Source organism: Artibeus jamaicensis, unplaced genomic scaffold (assembly GCF_021234435.1).
Source record: "Artibeus jamaicensis isolate MK-2021 breed Jamaican fruit bat unplaced genomic scaffold, CSHL_Jam_final scaffold_1283, whole genome shotgun sequence".
Classification (NCBI taxonomy): Eukaryota; Metazoa; Chordata; class Mammalia; order Chiroptera; family Phyllostomidae; genus Artibeus; species Artibeus jamaicensis.
The window spans coordinates 20299566-20316118 of record NW_026522028.1 but is presented as its reverse complement, the minus strand read 5'-3'; the positions used below and the strand labels follow the sequence as shown (position 1 = coordinate 20316118).

The 16553-nt window shown below is 42.2% G+C and overlaps 1 protein-coding gene across 6 annotated transcripts in view; it reads left to right on the top strand.

Annotated features, from left to right (window-relative positions):
* The first annotated feature begins 410 nt into the window (after positions 1-410).
* Positions 411-16553, top strand: part of RAB9A (RAB9A, member RAS oncogene family) — a 30887-nt gene continuing 14744 nt past the window's right edge. For 4 of the 6 annotated variants that reach the window (XM_037157426.2, XM_037157425.2, XM_037157428.2 and 1 more), the window contains exons 1-2: positions 9283-9466; positions 10965-11004. The gene's annotated coding sequence lies outside the window, so the exon portion shown is untranslated. Of the gene's footprint in view, positions 501-1729; positions 1806-9282; positions 9467-10964; positions 11005-16553 lie in introns of those variants that run through there. The other 2 variants (XM_037157431.2, XM_037157424.2) reach the window with 2 other exon arrangements.

Below are 16553 nucleotides of genomic sequence, written 5' to 3'. Positions count from 1 at the left end.
CAAACAAGGAATAGGAGGTCAAAAATACAATTCTATTTGTTCACTGCAAGTATTTAATAAGTCATATAGTTGAAAGAGTTGTTTGGGGATTTTGTTGTTGTCGTTGACTTAATTATCTGCATTACCGACTGTCCGTGTCTGTCTGTCAGTGATTCAAATGTGTCTCTTTGAAAACAGTCACCCCCAAATCATACATGTAAATACTGTTCGCAACTTACAAGTTTTTTAAAGCTCATGTGCATGTATTTACTTTTGTTACAATTCAGTGGTTTTGAGTATATTTACAAAGTTGTGTAACCATCACCATTATTGAACTTTAGAACATTTTCATCATCCGAGAAAGAAACCCAGTCCCCGTTAGCAGTCACTCCCCAACCCCAGCTCCCCCGGAGCTGTGGCAGCCACTCACCTGGCTTTCTGTGTCTGGATTTGCCTGTCCTGGGTGTTTCATATACATGGAATCATGCAGTATGCAGCCTGTTATTTCAGGCTTCTTTCACGTGAGTTGTTTTTTTTTTAAACTTAAGAACTAAACCATATTTTGCTAACCAAAGGAACTGCACTGACCTTTATTTAAAGTGCAGCTTTAACAGAATTTACATAACTAATGTAACATTTACACCTGTCACAATTACACTTCTTCAAACTTTTGTGTCAGTAATTATTTTTGGTTAACCACATGTAAAACTTGACATATTGAACACAGAAAAATTCAACTCCTATCCACAAAATAAAGGTCATGTGAGTTTTTTTCTTTAAGAAGTAGGAAACAGATATTTTTCCTCATTTCCTAATATAGATGGCAAAGCTGAGTTCACTCTAATTTCATCACCACAACTAAGGCCTTTAGTAAGGACTTACAGTCATTGTGTTTAATGAGGAATAAAGCTCGGAATTCTTAGAGGTCCTTGCTTAACAAGTAGCATCGGTTGCCTCTGGTGTAAGATGATGGTGCTTTTGAATTGTATGGCTTTTTGTGAAGTACTCCCTTCCTCACATAATTCCATTACCTCACAAGGCTGGGGGATTTCACATTTAGCTCATGTGATGATTTTTTTTTTTTGTATTCTATCTCCTCTATGTTATCATAGCTTAATATTATTTGTGTACATGATTTTTTCCCTTTTCGTTGTCCGTCAGGTTATGTTTGTAATCCTCAAAGCTCCCAGGTTAACTCTGGGCATGGCAGATGCTTAATGCAATTTTCTAAAGTCAGTTTTTACTCCAAGTGGGAGTGGAATTTCCGTATGAGTTCATATGTGTTTCTGTTCTGCATTATTTCACTGCACACTTTGGAAGCACTGCGTCTAACTTTAATAAACTGAATCACTGTTACTTTTATTAATGTTTCAAGCCCAATCTCCAGAAAAAATAATTTATTCCAAATAACTTTATTTAATTCATGTCATGGAATTTGAAACTTACCATATTGATAAAACCAAGCCCGGAGTCGTAACAGCTGTGTTAGCTGTATTATCGATCCAATATTTGATGATCCTTCCAGTGAGACCACAGCGCTCAGATCAGATTGGCCACGTGACTTGCAGCGCTCCCTCCTTTTGGATTGTACGTTGCAATGGGGGACTTGTTTTGACCAATGACATGTGGGTGGACGTGATTGGTGTCACTTTTGGGTGGAAGCTTTAAGGGCCAGAAGGGGTATTATTTTGGTCTCTTTCTATCAGCCAATGAGACCTGCAGTATATCAAGACAGGATTTGCTGCATTAGGTCAGGTTCATGAGCCTGGGTCCAGAGGGAAAATGACATGGAACGGAACCGCTGCTGACCCATAATGGACATTAAGGTGAGAAATCAATCTTTGTTCTTTATAAGCCATATTTGGGGAGAGGGGGGGTGGGGTGATTTTTTTGTATCCACAGCCTAGTTTTATCCTTAACCGATAGGAAGTGTTAAGAAAAAGGTGTATTGCCATTTGCCTGCATTCACATTATGAATCACGGTAAGCTTGCAGTAAATAATCTATAAGATACATTGTAACTTTGTACTGTTGCAAATAAAGACAACTCCTTCTGATTTAGAAAAGGGATTTCTTGGGGGAGATAATAGGTATTTCTTAGCATGGCTGGAGCATTGGATTTGTTCAGCGGCGAGAACAACGAGTATCCAGAACCCAACTGGCCTGATTAATTAAAATGCTATCTCTGCTAGGTACTAACCATTGCCACTGGCCTCACCGCCACTGGGACCACCTGTGCTCACTACATCCTGCCCAGAGGCTACTACTGCCCATGCCCCAATGAATCCTGAGCTGTTCCAGCACCTCTCTGTTGCTTGCCCAAGACTCAGATCTCCAAAACCAATATCTGATTGGCCAGTCTTGGGTCCTGTGCCTGTATCCTTGCTGCCAGGGTTCTGGAAGAGCAACTATCAAAATAACTGGCCTCTGGCGCTTTTTAATGAAGAGACTCACAAAATAGTTGGCTCTCTGGCAGAGGGTGTTCAGACACTAAGCAAACCTCCACCCCCTCAAAAGGTAACCTCCCAAAACTCTCAAAAGAAAACTTTACAACTCCTAATCTGTATTTCTTACTAAGGCATGCTTCCCTTTATGGGGGTATGATAGAAGCAGTGTTAACGATCCATTGTAATGGAAAATTTATGAGAAGAAGGCCCATATGCTAGTTCAGTGCTGTCCAATAGAATTTTCTGTGATGGTGGAAATATTCTTTTTTTTTTGGTGTGTTGAGTTTTTATTTTCTTCTCTTTTGAGAGATTTTTAAAATATATTGCATTGATTGTACTATTACAGTTTTCCCACTTTATCTCCCCTTCTTCTTGCACCCCCCAATCCTCCAACATCCCCCCTTAGTTCATGTCCATGGATTGTACATATATGTTCTTTGAGTCCTCTGTTTCCTATACCACTTTTATCTCTCCCCATCTATTTTATGCCTACCAATTATGCTCCTTCTTTCCTGAAACTTTTCCCCCACTATTCCTCCCTTTCATCTTCCCCAGTGAAAAGCCTCCATGTGCTATCCATTTATATGATTCTGTTCCTGTTCTAGTTGTTTTCTTAGTTTTTGTTTTTGTTGTTTTTCTTTTTTTTAGGTTCATTTGTTTTTTTTTTTTTTTTTAGGTTCATTTGTTGATAGTTGTGAGTTTGTTGTCATTTTACTGTTCATATTTTTTATCTCCTTTTCTTAGATAAGTCCCTTTAACATTTCATATAATAATGGCTTGGTGATGATGAACTCCTTTAATTTGACCTTATCTGGGAAGCACTTTATCTGCCCTTCCATTCTAAATGATAGCTTTGCTGGAGAGAGTCATCTTGGATGTAGGTCCTTGCCTTTCATGATTTCAAATACTTCTTTCCAGCCCCTTCTTGCCTGCAAAAGTTCTTTGGAGAAATCAACTGATAGTCATGGGAACTCCTTTGTAGGTAACTTCTCTCCTTTCCTATTACTGCTTTTAAGATTTTCTCTTTGTCTTTAATCTTGGGTAACTTAATGATGTACCTTGGTGTGTTCCTCTTTGGGTCCAACTTCTTTGGGACTTCCTGGAAATCTATTTCCTTTGCCAGATCGGGGACGTTTTCCTTCATTATTTGCTCAAATAAGTTTTTAGTTTCTTACTGTTGTTCTCCTTCTGGCACCCCTATAATTCAGATATTGGAACATTTCAAGTTGTACCAGAGGTTCAGAACTCTCTCTTCACATTTTTGAATTCTCGTTTCTTCATTCTGTTCCAGATGGATGTTTATTTCTTCCTTTTATTTGGATGTTTATTTCTTCCAAATCATTGATTTGAATCCTGGCCTTTAAATTCTCCATCAGATAGGTTGGTTATCTCCTCATTGCTTAGCTCTCTCTCTGAAGTTTTGCTCTGTTCTTTCATTTGGGCCCTAGTTCTTTGTCTCGGGGCACCTGTTAAGTTGTAAGGGGCAGGGCCTTAGGTATTCACTAGGGCAGGGCAACCCTCCTTGCTGCACTGCAGTGCTGCCTGATGGTGGAAATATTCTGTATCTACACTGTCCAGTGGGATAGCCACGTGTGTCTACTGAGCAGTGGAAATTAGGCTAATATGATTAAGGAAATCAACTTCTGAATGCTATTTAATTTTAACTTATTTAAATTTCAATTTAAGTAACTACATGTAGCTAGAACCTACATTTAGCACAGTTCTCGTCCTTTCAGGTATCATATCATACCTAGTTTTCCCCACAAAGGTTTTCACATTTTTGTTACATTTATTCCTAAATAAAGTTTGTTATTGAAATTGGTGTTTTTTTAAATTTATAATTCCTATGTTTGTTGGTTGTAAATTATTTTTGTTATCCACTTTTAATTTATCCACTGTCTTAGTCCATTTGGGTTTCTTTAACAAAACACCATAATCTGGGTGGAACAACAGAAATTCATTTATCACTGTTCCGGATGCTGCAAGTCCAAGATCAAGGTGCCAGCAGATTCGGGGTCTGGTGAGAGCCCACTTCCAGGTTCATAAATGACCAGCTTTTCGCTGTGTCCACAGCTGGTGCCAGGGACTAGGGAGCTCTGTGGGGACTCTATGGTAAGGACACTAACCCAATATGAAAGTTCCACCCTCAGGACTACTTACCCCCCAAAAGCCCCCACCTCCTGATACCATTACATCAGGTATTAAGTTTCAACATTGGAATTTGATGGAGGACACAACTAGTCTACAGCAAACCACCTTGTTAAATTAACTCTTTAAGTTTCTTTGGATTTTCTAAGCATCCTGTCTGTGTTGAATAGTTTTGCTTCTCCCTTTGCAGTCCTCATGCTTGTTTTCCTCCATTGTTTAAGAGAGGGGTCATAGCAGATATACCTCTCTTTCTCTTGTTTTAAAACACACACTTAAGCTACACTTTTGGCTGGTGTGGCTCAGTGGATCGAGCGCTGGCCTGCAAACCAAAGGGTCTGCAGTTCGATTCCCAGTCAGGGCATGTACCTGGGTTGTGGGCCAGGTCCCCAGTAGGGGGCGTGCAAGAGGCAACCACACATTGATGTTTCGCTCTCTCCCTTTCTCCTTCCCTTCCCCTCTCTAAAAATAAATAAATAAAATGTTGTTGTTGTTGTTGTTTTTAAAAGAATGTTGCCAAATAGTATATGGAAGAAAATCTCAATTTGATGAAGGAAACATTTCTTATATAACTTTTTAATTATATATTGAAATGTTTATCTAAGATACTATGCGGTTATCTATTTTCACTCTGACTTTACCTTAAAAGATAATATACTGGCATTTGAGTTACTTTCTATGCTTTTTTCCCTTATTAATATAGCTGCACAAGAACATTTAGGCAATATTGAGAACAAATCTCTTATTTTGGCCAATGGCGTGAGAAAAGAATCAAATTTCTGATTTTTTAGATGCTGTTTAATGGTAACATTACCTACCATTGAGTTCTGTGTTTTCCCTTGTATGTGAAAAGTATAGAAGCCCACCTCAGAGATATTTTGGGTTCAGTTCTAGACCACCACCATCAATCGAGTATCGCAATCCAGTGAGTATTCTTTTTGCTGGTGGAGGGTCTTGCCTTCAATCTATAAAACACACACTTGTGAAATGCAATAAAGTGATGCTCAGTAAAGCGAGGTATGCCTGTCGTCATTTTAATAGTAAGTATTTCTTCTACCCGAATCTAGGGCCCACTTAAAACTCTTCACCAGCAGTGATTGCTTTCAGACTGCAGCTTGGAATGGGGTATTAACTCTCAGTGCTCATATACTAATGGGTAGGTGTCATTTGAGGAAAGGAATCATTAGTGCTCACAACCTTGACCTCTTTTCCCTCCATGAGTGATGCACTGGATGTTTACAGAATATAAAGATGAAAATCCTAATTACATGAAGGGAGTGAAACTAGGCCAGTTCCTAAATGCTTTTCACCAGTAAACATGCTCATGGAGCAAGAGAGATGAGACCATTAAATTCATTTGTGTCAAGTTGTCACCATACTTGGTGCAGCACAAAAATCCCCCAAACTTGACCTCCAGGGAACAATCTTTTGACCCACTCTCCTTTTGCACTGTCTAATCAATTAGGTAAAGAAGTGAACGGTGGAGGGGAATAAACGAGTTATTCTATTTTCCCACATAAACACCAGTTTTATTCTGAATAATCACATAATTTTAAGAATTTCTTTGAAGTTTACAAAAAGTAACCCCAGTGTCATTAATTCTGGAAATTCTATTTTGTACATTAGCACTACCTAAGTTGAACTGTAACATTTCAAAAATTACAGAGCTTCTATAGATTTCATTTTTAAAGTTAAAACCATTTTATTTTTCACAATAAATGATGTTACTGAAAACTTGGTAGACTTTTAGTTGCTTTGATGATTTTTTTTAAAATAAAGATTTTATTTATTTATTTTTAGAGAAGGGAAGGAAGGGAGAGAGGGAGAGAAATACCAATGAGCGGTTGACTCTTGCATGCCCCCTACTGGGGACCTGGCCTACAACCCAGGCATGTGCCCTGACTGGGAATTGAACTGGTGACCCTTTGGTTCACAGGCCCATGCTCAATCCACTGAGCTACACCAGCCAGGGCACCCTGATAACCTTTTTAATCTTACAAATTAGCAACACATATATAATATATATAAAATAATAAGTTAGTCTAATGACTTGCATTGGAGGCCAGAGAGTTGCATTTCAGTAAACCCAAAATGAAGAGAGTTGAATTTGGATTAATACAGAGAAAGGCATGGTCTGAATGTATTGTCCTTTTTGTATTGGGTTGGCCAAAAAGTCTGTTTAGTTTTTTTCTGTAAAAGAAGATACACATTTTTTTATTTTCACCAATCACTTTATTGATTTGGACGTTTTGAGTATGTAAGCTATGCTACTATTGTCTTCTAGTGGGTAGAAGCCAGGGGTGCTGCTAAACACCTTCCAATGCACAAGACAGCTCCACAGCAAAGAATTGGTTGGCCCAAATGTTAATGATACCAAGCACCTTCACAAACCACTTTTACACACATTCTGTCAGTCACAGCACCTTCTCCATACACTGCACACATCTTTGTGTTTCAGTTGCGTTTTAACTTTTTTTGAAATAATAAAGCATAATACACTGAAGATGTTGTGCATCTTCTTCCATATTCAATATTAAAATGGCTGTGCAGAAATTCACCAATTCGGATATTTTTTAAATGCATGCTGATATGACAGGTGTCCCAATACAGTCTAACAAAACTGTTTTGAATGAAGTTAAAGACAACTAAGCACTGCTAGAGTCATCATATGGAAAAAACATAATGGACTTTTTGCCAACCGAATCTTTCCTGAAGCATCGGATGAATGGTAAAAAGTTCAAAGAGCTTCTTATTATTCTTGATTTTTGAAAGTTTCTGTTGAATATCACTGGGTTTTTCTAACATTTGAAGATAAAATTAAGAGTTCCAAGCAGCACAGAGCAAGTACGAAAAATAAAGTGCTGCTACGGGCCTCCAGGAAAGGCTGCAAGGATTTAGATTCCACTGTCATCTGAAGCAAACTATCAATGACATTAGCTAAGAGTATTTTAGATTTTGGATATTCTTAGATTAGTTAATATTACTGCCCCAGTCTGGGAGGCACAGGGCTCAGGGGAGTCCCCCTTGGAGTTGCTCTCCAGTCCCTCTCCTGCCTCACACCCCCAAGCTGGGTTTCCAGGCTGCCCCACTCTAGCCTGAGGTCCACAGTAGGCCATCCTCCCAGCAGAACTCACGGGCAATGGGCAAGGAATCCCCTATGCCCGATTTCCTATTCCCGACCCACTGAGAGGGCCCTGGAAGCTAAGCCAGTTTCCCAGAACAACCCAGCCTGGCTCTGGCCCTCCTGGCCTGTTGCCTCCACCGCCTGGTATGGGTAAGAAGGCCAAGTCAGAATCCAAGTGTCTCTGCCATGGGAAGAAGGACTGTGCCTCAAGCAGAGGGGCCTGGTAAAAAAGGAATATTCTTAAGTGTCAGTTGGCTAGTGTCCAAGTAATAGTTATTTCAGAAAAAATAACTTTCATTAGTCTTTCTTCAGGTGCTGGCTATAAACAACACCCAAGATATGTTGCATGCTCCACCTACATTTCGGAAAAGCCTAAGAATCACTTGTAGGACCTGCTTAGAACCCTTTTTTGAAAACTCTTGGGTTTTGCAATGCTTCCTTTAAGCCAAGACACGATACTTTCATAAGGACAGTTGTTAATAATAGCTGGTTAGTATTAGCAGTCGCAGAGATAAATTCCTGTTGCATCGATCCTTGATTATGATTCTGACATACGATTTTCAGGTAGCATTTCCTTAGTGACCCTGTGCATGGCTTGTTGCAATGTAGTCCAAAGTACATGACCCTCTATATTTCTTCTTTTGAAAGTTAACTGTAATGATTATTTTATATGTTTTATGTAGATTTAATGATTATGTATTTATGAATATCTCTTCCCTGCCCCTGGTTTCAACAGATTTGAATTTTATAAACCTTTACTCATATTTTCTCAGGAAAATATCCTGCATTGATAAAAAATAGTTTTTTTCTATGAAGGAAAAATTCATTTAAACTGAAAGTAGAACTCAATTTTTTTACATGCCTCATTTTCACAGGTATTCTAAAACTGTTTTTTATACTTGTGAGAAACTCAAACATTATCTTTCCAGTGCTGCATGAAAAGGCTACATTGGATTCATTGCCTGAAAATGACTCCCTAAAGAGCGAGATTATTTAATGATAACCCAGCAAATCATAAAAGTGAGAGATTTCTCCTGAGAAAGAAGCAAACGAAATCCGCCCTATAAAATACATTGAGAGGTCACTAAAAGCCCCAACAGACTCTTTGCATTGTTAAGATCCACGCGGTCAACTCCATATACAAAGGGAGGAATTAAGTTTCCCCAATAACGCCTTTTTCCCACTACTGTTCTACTGCTTTATATTTAGAGATGACAGAGGCAGTATATGAACAAGAATAAGAAAAAGTGTAAATCTGATTCCTGTTCTTTCACAATATCGCAGCTGTTTTCATTTGTGGTCTACCCATTTGTTCTGTGCGCATTCTTTTTCTGGTTGAAAAAGACACAGTATCCCGTGATGGAGCTTGTGCGATCTGTTTATTCCTTTGTGAAGCAAATGTTTAAAGATAACCATCATGTCCTGGCCTCTCCTACGGAACGCAGGACACGGGGAACAGCCTACCCGAAGAAATACCTTGACTTAGGGAGGATAGGCAGTCCAGGAATGTGCTAGGCGGGGACAAACTGCAACTTCAAGGTCCCTACTTCAGGACCCGCCCCCACCCCTGGCCCCACCCCCATCCCTCCCGGGCCCCGCCCCTGCCCGTCGCCATGTTGTTCTCTCGACGCTGGGCGGGAGCCGCTGGAGTCAGACCGTGATAGCGCTTTCTCCGCCGCGTCCAGCCTGCCCGTCTCCGACGGTGTCGCTTTCCTCATTGCCCCTGGACTGGCCAGGCCGGAGCTCGCGGACATCCTCCGTGTGGCCGGGAGGTGAGCGGGGCGCGGACTCCCTCGGGGTGGGCCGGGGGCCGGGGCCGGGTGGGTGTCATCAGCGTCTGAGCTCGCGCGGCGGCCAGCGCGGGCCGGGCCTCCAGCAGCTGGGGTGGGGGACGCGCGGGGCCTGCGCGGGTCACTTGCCACGCGGAGAGGGGCCGGCTTCTTACCCCCTGCCTCCTACGGACTGACGCAGCGGGAAAGACGGGTTCCCACACCCACACAGCCGGGGAGAGAGGCGCACGCCACCCGCGGGGACGCACTCACACACCAGCCTTTCCCCCGACCACTGGGGACACGCACCCCCACACCCCAGCCCACCCAAACCGTACCTGATCCCGAGTGGCTCGTGCGGAGAAAGCAGAGGCGCGCGCACGAGTGGACGTTGGCGACTCCTCCCGTGCTCCCTAGGTGAACCCTTGCGAACCGTCGTGGCCCCCCCCGGGTGAGGAATTTGGAATGTAAAGCCAGTCTTCAGGCTGAGGCGGTTTGGGGTGTTATCGGGTTCAGACTGGCTAAGGTTTCAGAATCGTGTTCCCTGCGCCCTTCCAACTTAGTATGTCAAGAGGCAGGATGAGAATTTTGAGTGCCGACCCAATCGTAGTGGAGGTATTGGTTTTGTTGTTTCTTTAAGTGATGGCACATCCCGTGACCACGGTTCTTTTGAGGAATGACTTTTTTGCTAGTTTCCAAATTGTCACGTGACCAACCTTTTTATAGGATTTCAGAGTCCTGATGAAACCAAATAGACAGAATTTGATTGCTTTTTGAAAATAAAAAAAAAAGCAATAGCTGCCCTCGCTGGTGTGGCTCAGTTGGTTGGAGCGCCCTCCAGTACACCAAAAGGTTGTCTGTCGGTTTGATTCCGTGTGGGGCGCGGATGGGAGGCAACGGATCCATGTTTCTCTCACATCGATGTTCCTCTCCCTCCCTTCCTGTCTCAATAAAATCCATAAACATATTTTTAAATTTTTTTCAAAGAAATTTTTTTACTTGTCTTGCAGCCTCTGCCACAGTGGTAATGGAAAATCCCTAAATTGCCTGTAATCTCAAAAAACCAGTTCATGGCGCTAAACTATAATGATGGAAGGAAACCCAGTTCTCCCGCACACTTTTAAGAAGGCTATTTTTAGGTTCTCGTTTAGAACCTTATGTTAAAGTTATCGCTGCTTCTCTAGAGCTCTCAGTATCTTATTTAGATTTCCAAATCTAAGACAGTGGTATGGCAGGCTGATGCTTTCAGTATTTTTGTGTACACATTGTAGTCAGTTCCTCTTGCTTACACTAAAAAGTTTCTGGCTTGGTGATTCATTTATTTTGGAGAGTTTTGTCACATGGGGATAGTTTTGGTGTATCATTTGTGAGATTAAAGGGGACCATGAAAATTAGCTGGAACATCTTTGGCCTTGATTCTAACTGGGTTCTTTAGGGAAATTAGGGAAATACTTCAGTACTGCTCCCCCTTTGCCAACCGCTCTTTTTGTTTCTATCTCAGGCCCGTAGTTGAATGCTACACTACTCTAGAAGCCTTGAAGGTAAGTCCCTGTGGTTTTAGAAGTTACATTGTAGCCTCCCCTCACTTCTTGGGCAGCCAGCCACTCTGGCTGGTGCTGGATGTTCTGTGTGTTCAAGTCCTGTACACACACCATTTCCTTTCATTGTCACCGCACTGCTTTGCTACTGGCTCCATTCAACAGGTGAGTGATTTGCTGGGGCCTTGGAGGGTTGGGTCTGTTTCCCCTGATCACACAGGGCAGAGCCAGGATTCAAAGCAGGCCTGTGTGAATTGACAGTGATAATCTCAAGCTGGGACTTTGGTAATGTCTGCAGGCATTTTGGGTTCACACCTGGGAGTGGGAGCTGCTGGCATCTAGTGGGTAGAGGCCAGGGGTGCTGCTCAACGTCCTACCATGTGCAGGGCAGGCCCCACAATGGAGAGTTGTGTGGCCCAAAACGTCACTAGTGCAGGGGTCCAGAAAGCCTGCTTTCCGGTGGCCTGTAACTTCAGAGCTCATGTTTCAGGGCTTATGTAGTTCTTCAAATGGAACAACACATTCCTAGTTAGGATACCCCCTCATCGTTTTTTGTTTTGTTTTGTTTTGTTTTTTGTTTTAAGAAAGAGCAAGGGGGAAATTTGAGAACTCGAAGAGATTTCCTTTGACTGAGAGACATATTTATTCATTTGAAAGATTAAGGGGTGAGCAAATAATTTCTGATAACAGTCCATTTTGTAAAAAGGATTTTACTTATTTTATTTTTACTGAGAGGGAAAGGGAGGGAGAAAGAGGGAGAGAGAAACATCAATCACCTGCCTTTTATACAAGGGACCAAACCCGCAACCCAGGCATGTGCCCTGACCAGAAATCGAGCCAGTGACCTTTTGCTTTGCAGGATGACGTCCAACCACCTGAGCCACACCAGTCAGGGCTACAGAATCCATTTTTTTAAAGGCAAAAGTGGCCAAAGAAACTCAAGAGCCATTCAGATCTGTAGAAGTAAACTTAGGGAGTTTGGTTTCTGTTACTCCAGTTGTCACCAAGCATTTTCTGAGTAGCCTGTCGTGCACCAATAGAAAACTACTGCCAATAGGAAGGGCAGTCAGGCGCTTACAGTGTAATCACAATCATAAGATCAGGTTCTGACTCGACCTAGAACAAAATTTATTGCCTGGGCTGCCCAAGGTCAGGAGCCAGGTGTCATTTAAAAAAAAAAAACCATAATAGGTGCACACGCACTCACATGTACCTGTATCACGATATTTACTGTGCGAGGGAAAGTTAGTGTGTTTTTGATAGCTTTGTAGGTTGACCACTTGTGAATATTTACAAGAATCAAACTGCATAGCCATTATTGTTGAGCATAAAAATTCTGAAATTTAGCCTCAGTAGACAATAGTTTTGCATGCATTTTATCATGGAAATCAAGACATAAATGATGAAAGTATTTTTTCTTTTCTTGCAATTTCCAGCCTGTTTTCACCACCCCCATCTAAGAGTAGGCACTTCAGTATATGTACTGCTTCATTCTGGGGGCAGGTGTACCTTTGAGGTGAACTTTGGGAGTGATTGATTGAGAGCAGGAGTCAAAATGGGCAGGCTCTGTGAAAGTGTTTGTTATTCGCACAGTCAACATGGCATCTTTTGTGGGTAGCTTTGCTTTTTGACTCATGCCGATGAACAGTGTGTTCTTTGCCAAAGAATAGATTTCTCATCAGGAGCTGTCTGCTGTGGGGTGAGAGCGGATGCTAAATTATACATCTGAAATGATTGCTATCTCATGGGATCTAACAAAGAAGTCTGCGTTTGTTTTCTTACTGGAGGGGCTCCATTCTGGAAAGGATCGATGGGAATTGGTGCAGGAAGGACATCCATGGGCCTCCGAGGAGTCTTGCTCAATCTCTGGAGTTGGCTTCTGCTCTGGCCAAATTAGGTCACCGCATTTCTCTTTATGAGATTACAGGAGACCAAGTAGAGACATCAGATTATTGGTTTCCAAGGAGTTCTGCTCCAGGCAATTTCTAGTTAAGCAGCAGGAAGAAATAAGCCAAATGGAAGTCTCTGTGCGTTTGTTTGAAATGTGTCTCACTTGAAAGCTAGCTAGGTAATAAATTTATAGTGCAAACCAGGGAAAAGAAAATAGAGCTAATGATCATGTAGGCTGTCAACAGAATATTTATCACAGAATTTTTGGGGGGGGGAATGGTGAACTCACACAGTGCCTCAGGGAGTTTGAAAAGCTCTGATGCAAATTAAAGGTCAGAATACCTGAGGGAGGGCATTTCCCACTCAGGTGTGTAGATGGACGAAGGCCTGGCTGCTTTGTGCTGGGAAGGCAAGGCGGGAGCCTGGGGGTGCTTCGGCTTATAACACAACCTGGGGGGAGAACTCTTGTTTCCCGAAGTGAATCTCAATACTGTACATGTTGTGAACTTGAGCTCTGGGATGTCCCCCATCTGGATTGTCTCATTACCTTTTGTTTTTGACCATGGTGGGCCCAGGTTTTGCAGTGCTGTTGATAATCATGAACATAGGATGATTAGATGGAAATGAATGTAAGCAAGGTAACAGCGAGATCAGCTGGGGGTGGGGAGAGACAGCTGTACGTTTTGGAAACACAGTCGAGGCTTTACTGAACCTGGCCCATTTTATCGTGGAGAGTCTGAACACAGACTTCACGCTTGTCCCAGGCCCGGTGCCTCACAAATGTGTGGCATTGTTTGACAAGGATGAAGAAACAGTGTGGCACAGGGTGATGCATTCATTTCATGGCCACGTTCGTTATCCAAGTGTGTAGCAGATGGGGTAGCAGAGCAGTGTACACTAACAAACTGCACTGTTTAGTGTAAACTGAACTGTTTTAATTTGAAATTCTTGTGCATCATGTTAAATTTTTCGGTTCAGAGGCTAAGGTAGTTTTTGGGTTACTTCTCCTAAGAGTGGTTGTGTTATCAGTGTGAGAGAAGCCTGAAAAACAACCTTACGGATTTCTGTTTTGAGACCTTGCTCTGTAAAAGTCTAATGGAGGAGCATTTAAATGATTTAACAGGCTCAAAAGAGTTAGGAGTCACTAAGCTATGTATGCTGTAAGGCGGCCGCTCCAGTCTTTCCAGCTTCAGGCTTGTGTAATGAGAGCAGCGATTAGATGAACATGCCGAAAAATACGAAGCACTGTGGGTTAGTCAGAAGTCACAACAGAACAACAGACACACTGTGTGAGGACCAGACATTAGTAAATGTAGAACACTCTCTGGATTTGTTTATTTATATATTTTTAAAGATTTTATTTCTTTGTCTTTAGAGAGAGGGGGAGGGAGGGAGAAGGAGAGAGAGAAACATCGATCGGTTGCCTCTTCACACGTGCTCAGTCCAGGGACCAAACCCACAACTCAGGCATGTTGCCCTGACCAGGAATTGAATGGTGACCTTTTGCTGTGCAGGATGATGCCCAACTAACTGAACCACACCGGTCAGGGCGAGCATCAGTCTTTTGAAATAAAATTTCATGAAAAGTTGTTTTGGAGCAAAGAGCTGCCACCCTCACGCCCCGTTCCACACTAATATTTGCATAGTATTTGAGTTTTTATCACACCAACCCTGGAAAACCAGCTTTGCAAAGGGATGATGTCATTGAAAGGAATGTGGTGCGATCTCATGTTGGAACTGTGAACTACTTCAAGCGCCAGTTTGCATGGTGTCCTGCAAAATGCCCAGTACCTCTGTGGTTCCCTCAGAAACTTAAAGCAGCCAGCCCGGTCTCTGTTTTCTGTGCAGACTGCCCCTTGATCCCCTCTCCCTCATTGTCCATAGTGTTTTGTTCCCATTTTCTGCCACTCACGCTTTAGGAAGTAGAGCTGGTGGAGAAAGGCCTCGGTGCAGAGCAGTGCTCGTGGAGTCTCCACCCTTTTGGAGAAAACCTCGCGCTTTCATTCAGCGCTGGCTGGCTTGTCTCAGTAAGTGTCAAGAAGTGCATTAGGGTTCCTGGTCTCTTCAGTTTGTCACTAGTGGACCATTTATTTTCCATTTTCTCAATTTTGTTGCTGTCTCTCATCTGTGGTTCCTTCTTATAGTCCTTTTTGGATTTGTACATTTTTTTAGTCCTGTCGTTTGGTGGGAGTGAAGGTAAGACCTGTTTGACCTGCCCTGTTTCGACTAGGAGAAGTCGTTTAGTCTTCGTGAACTTGCATGTATTGATCTGTAAAACATGGGTGATAATATCCAACTTGCAGGTGATTTGAAGGCACTATATGCCTAGCAGATATTTAGTAAACAGTGGTAGCTCATGTTATTCCCATCATAGCATTTGTTATGTGAAAAACAAGACAATAGCAATAGGTTAGGATGGTGGACACATTTCTTGTGTGGCAAATAAAGTGGGTAAGACAGAAGAAGAAAGATTTTTTTTAAGCAAGAGATTTTGTAAATGGGGGAAATTATTAGCTTGGTTTTAGAGATGTTGAATTTCAATGCCATCAGAGTACCAGGGGAGACATATTATAAAAGGGGTTGGAATTCTTGCCTGGCCCCCAAGGGGTGAGAGGGTGGAGATGGATTTAGTTTAGAAAGCACTGGTTTTATATCCCAGGGAGATATGGTTTGGGAAGACAAAAGGCTTCAACCTTGCCATATGCAACGTTAAGAGTGTGTTAGAAAAGGGAGCCACCTGGTTGCAGAGAGCTAAAGGGGTGAAAGGGAGAGAAGGTGGAACTTATTGTCAAGGGTAGTTTTATGGATGATTAAGTAGGAAGCATTTTCAAGGTCACTGCTGGGTTTCGGCTGCAGCTGAGTCTGGCTAAGACTGGAAGGTCTTATGCTTCCAGCTACAGGTGTGATACTTCGCAAGAGTCTGTCCCAGCTGGGCCTCCAACTTATTGCCTTATTTGTTTAAAAAAAAAATGCTTGCTTGGGGCCTTGGGATGTGGTTGTTGGCAATGCATTTTATGGTGGGGTCTTGAATTCAATGATAAAATGTAAATTACAATAAGCCCAGAATTACAGGTTTCTTTACTTTCACTAAACAGGGAATTGAAATACATGGCACCAAAAAAAAAAAGTGGTAAGATTATTTTTAAATGAAATGGACAGAATATTCAGTTTAATTTTCCATCTATGATGATTTCACAGTAAAATCCTAGTTTCCTTTTAAAAAACCAAACTAACCAAAAATGCCGCAGTATCCTTTTGAGATTTTATGTCATGTACATCCAGGCACTGGCTACATCTGAGGGAATTGACTGTCTACTCCAGTGAGGACACTGGTTAACTGTGAGGGTGTTTTCTAGAAGCATACACTGTGAAGTCCTAAGAGAAGCACTTTTCTCTTTATTCACTTTGGGGGTACATATGCCTTAAGCCATTTAGATGGCGCCTGAGGAGGAGCCTTTGGATTGGCCATTAGGGGTCGTTTGGTGACTTCTGCATATATAGGAGTCGGGGAATAAAGTTGGGAGCACATGTGTAGTGAGCAGAGTAGAGGGTTGACGGGGCGTAGACGTGAAATGGTAGTGAGGACACAGGAAGTTTTGGGTTGGGAAGCTTTTTATAAGCCAAGTCAGCTTCATTACCTTAGATGGGGGCAAACAGGCATC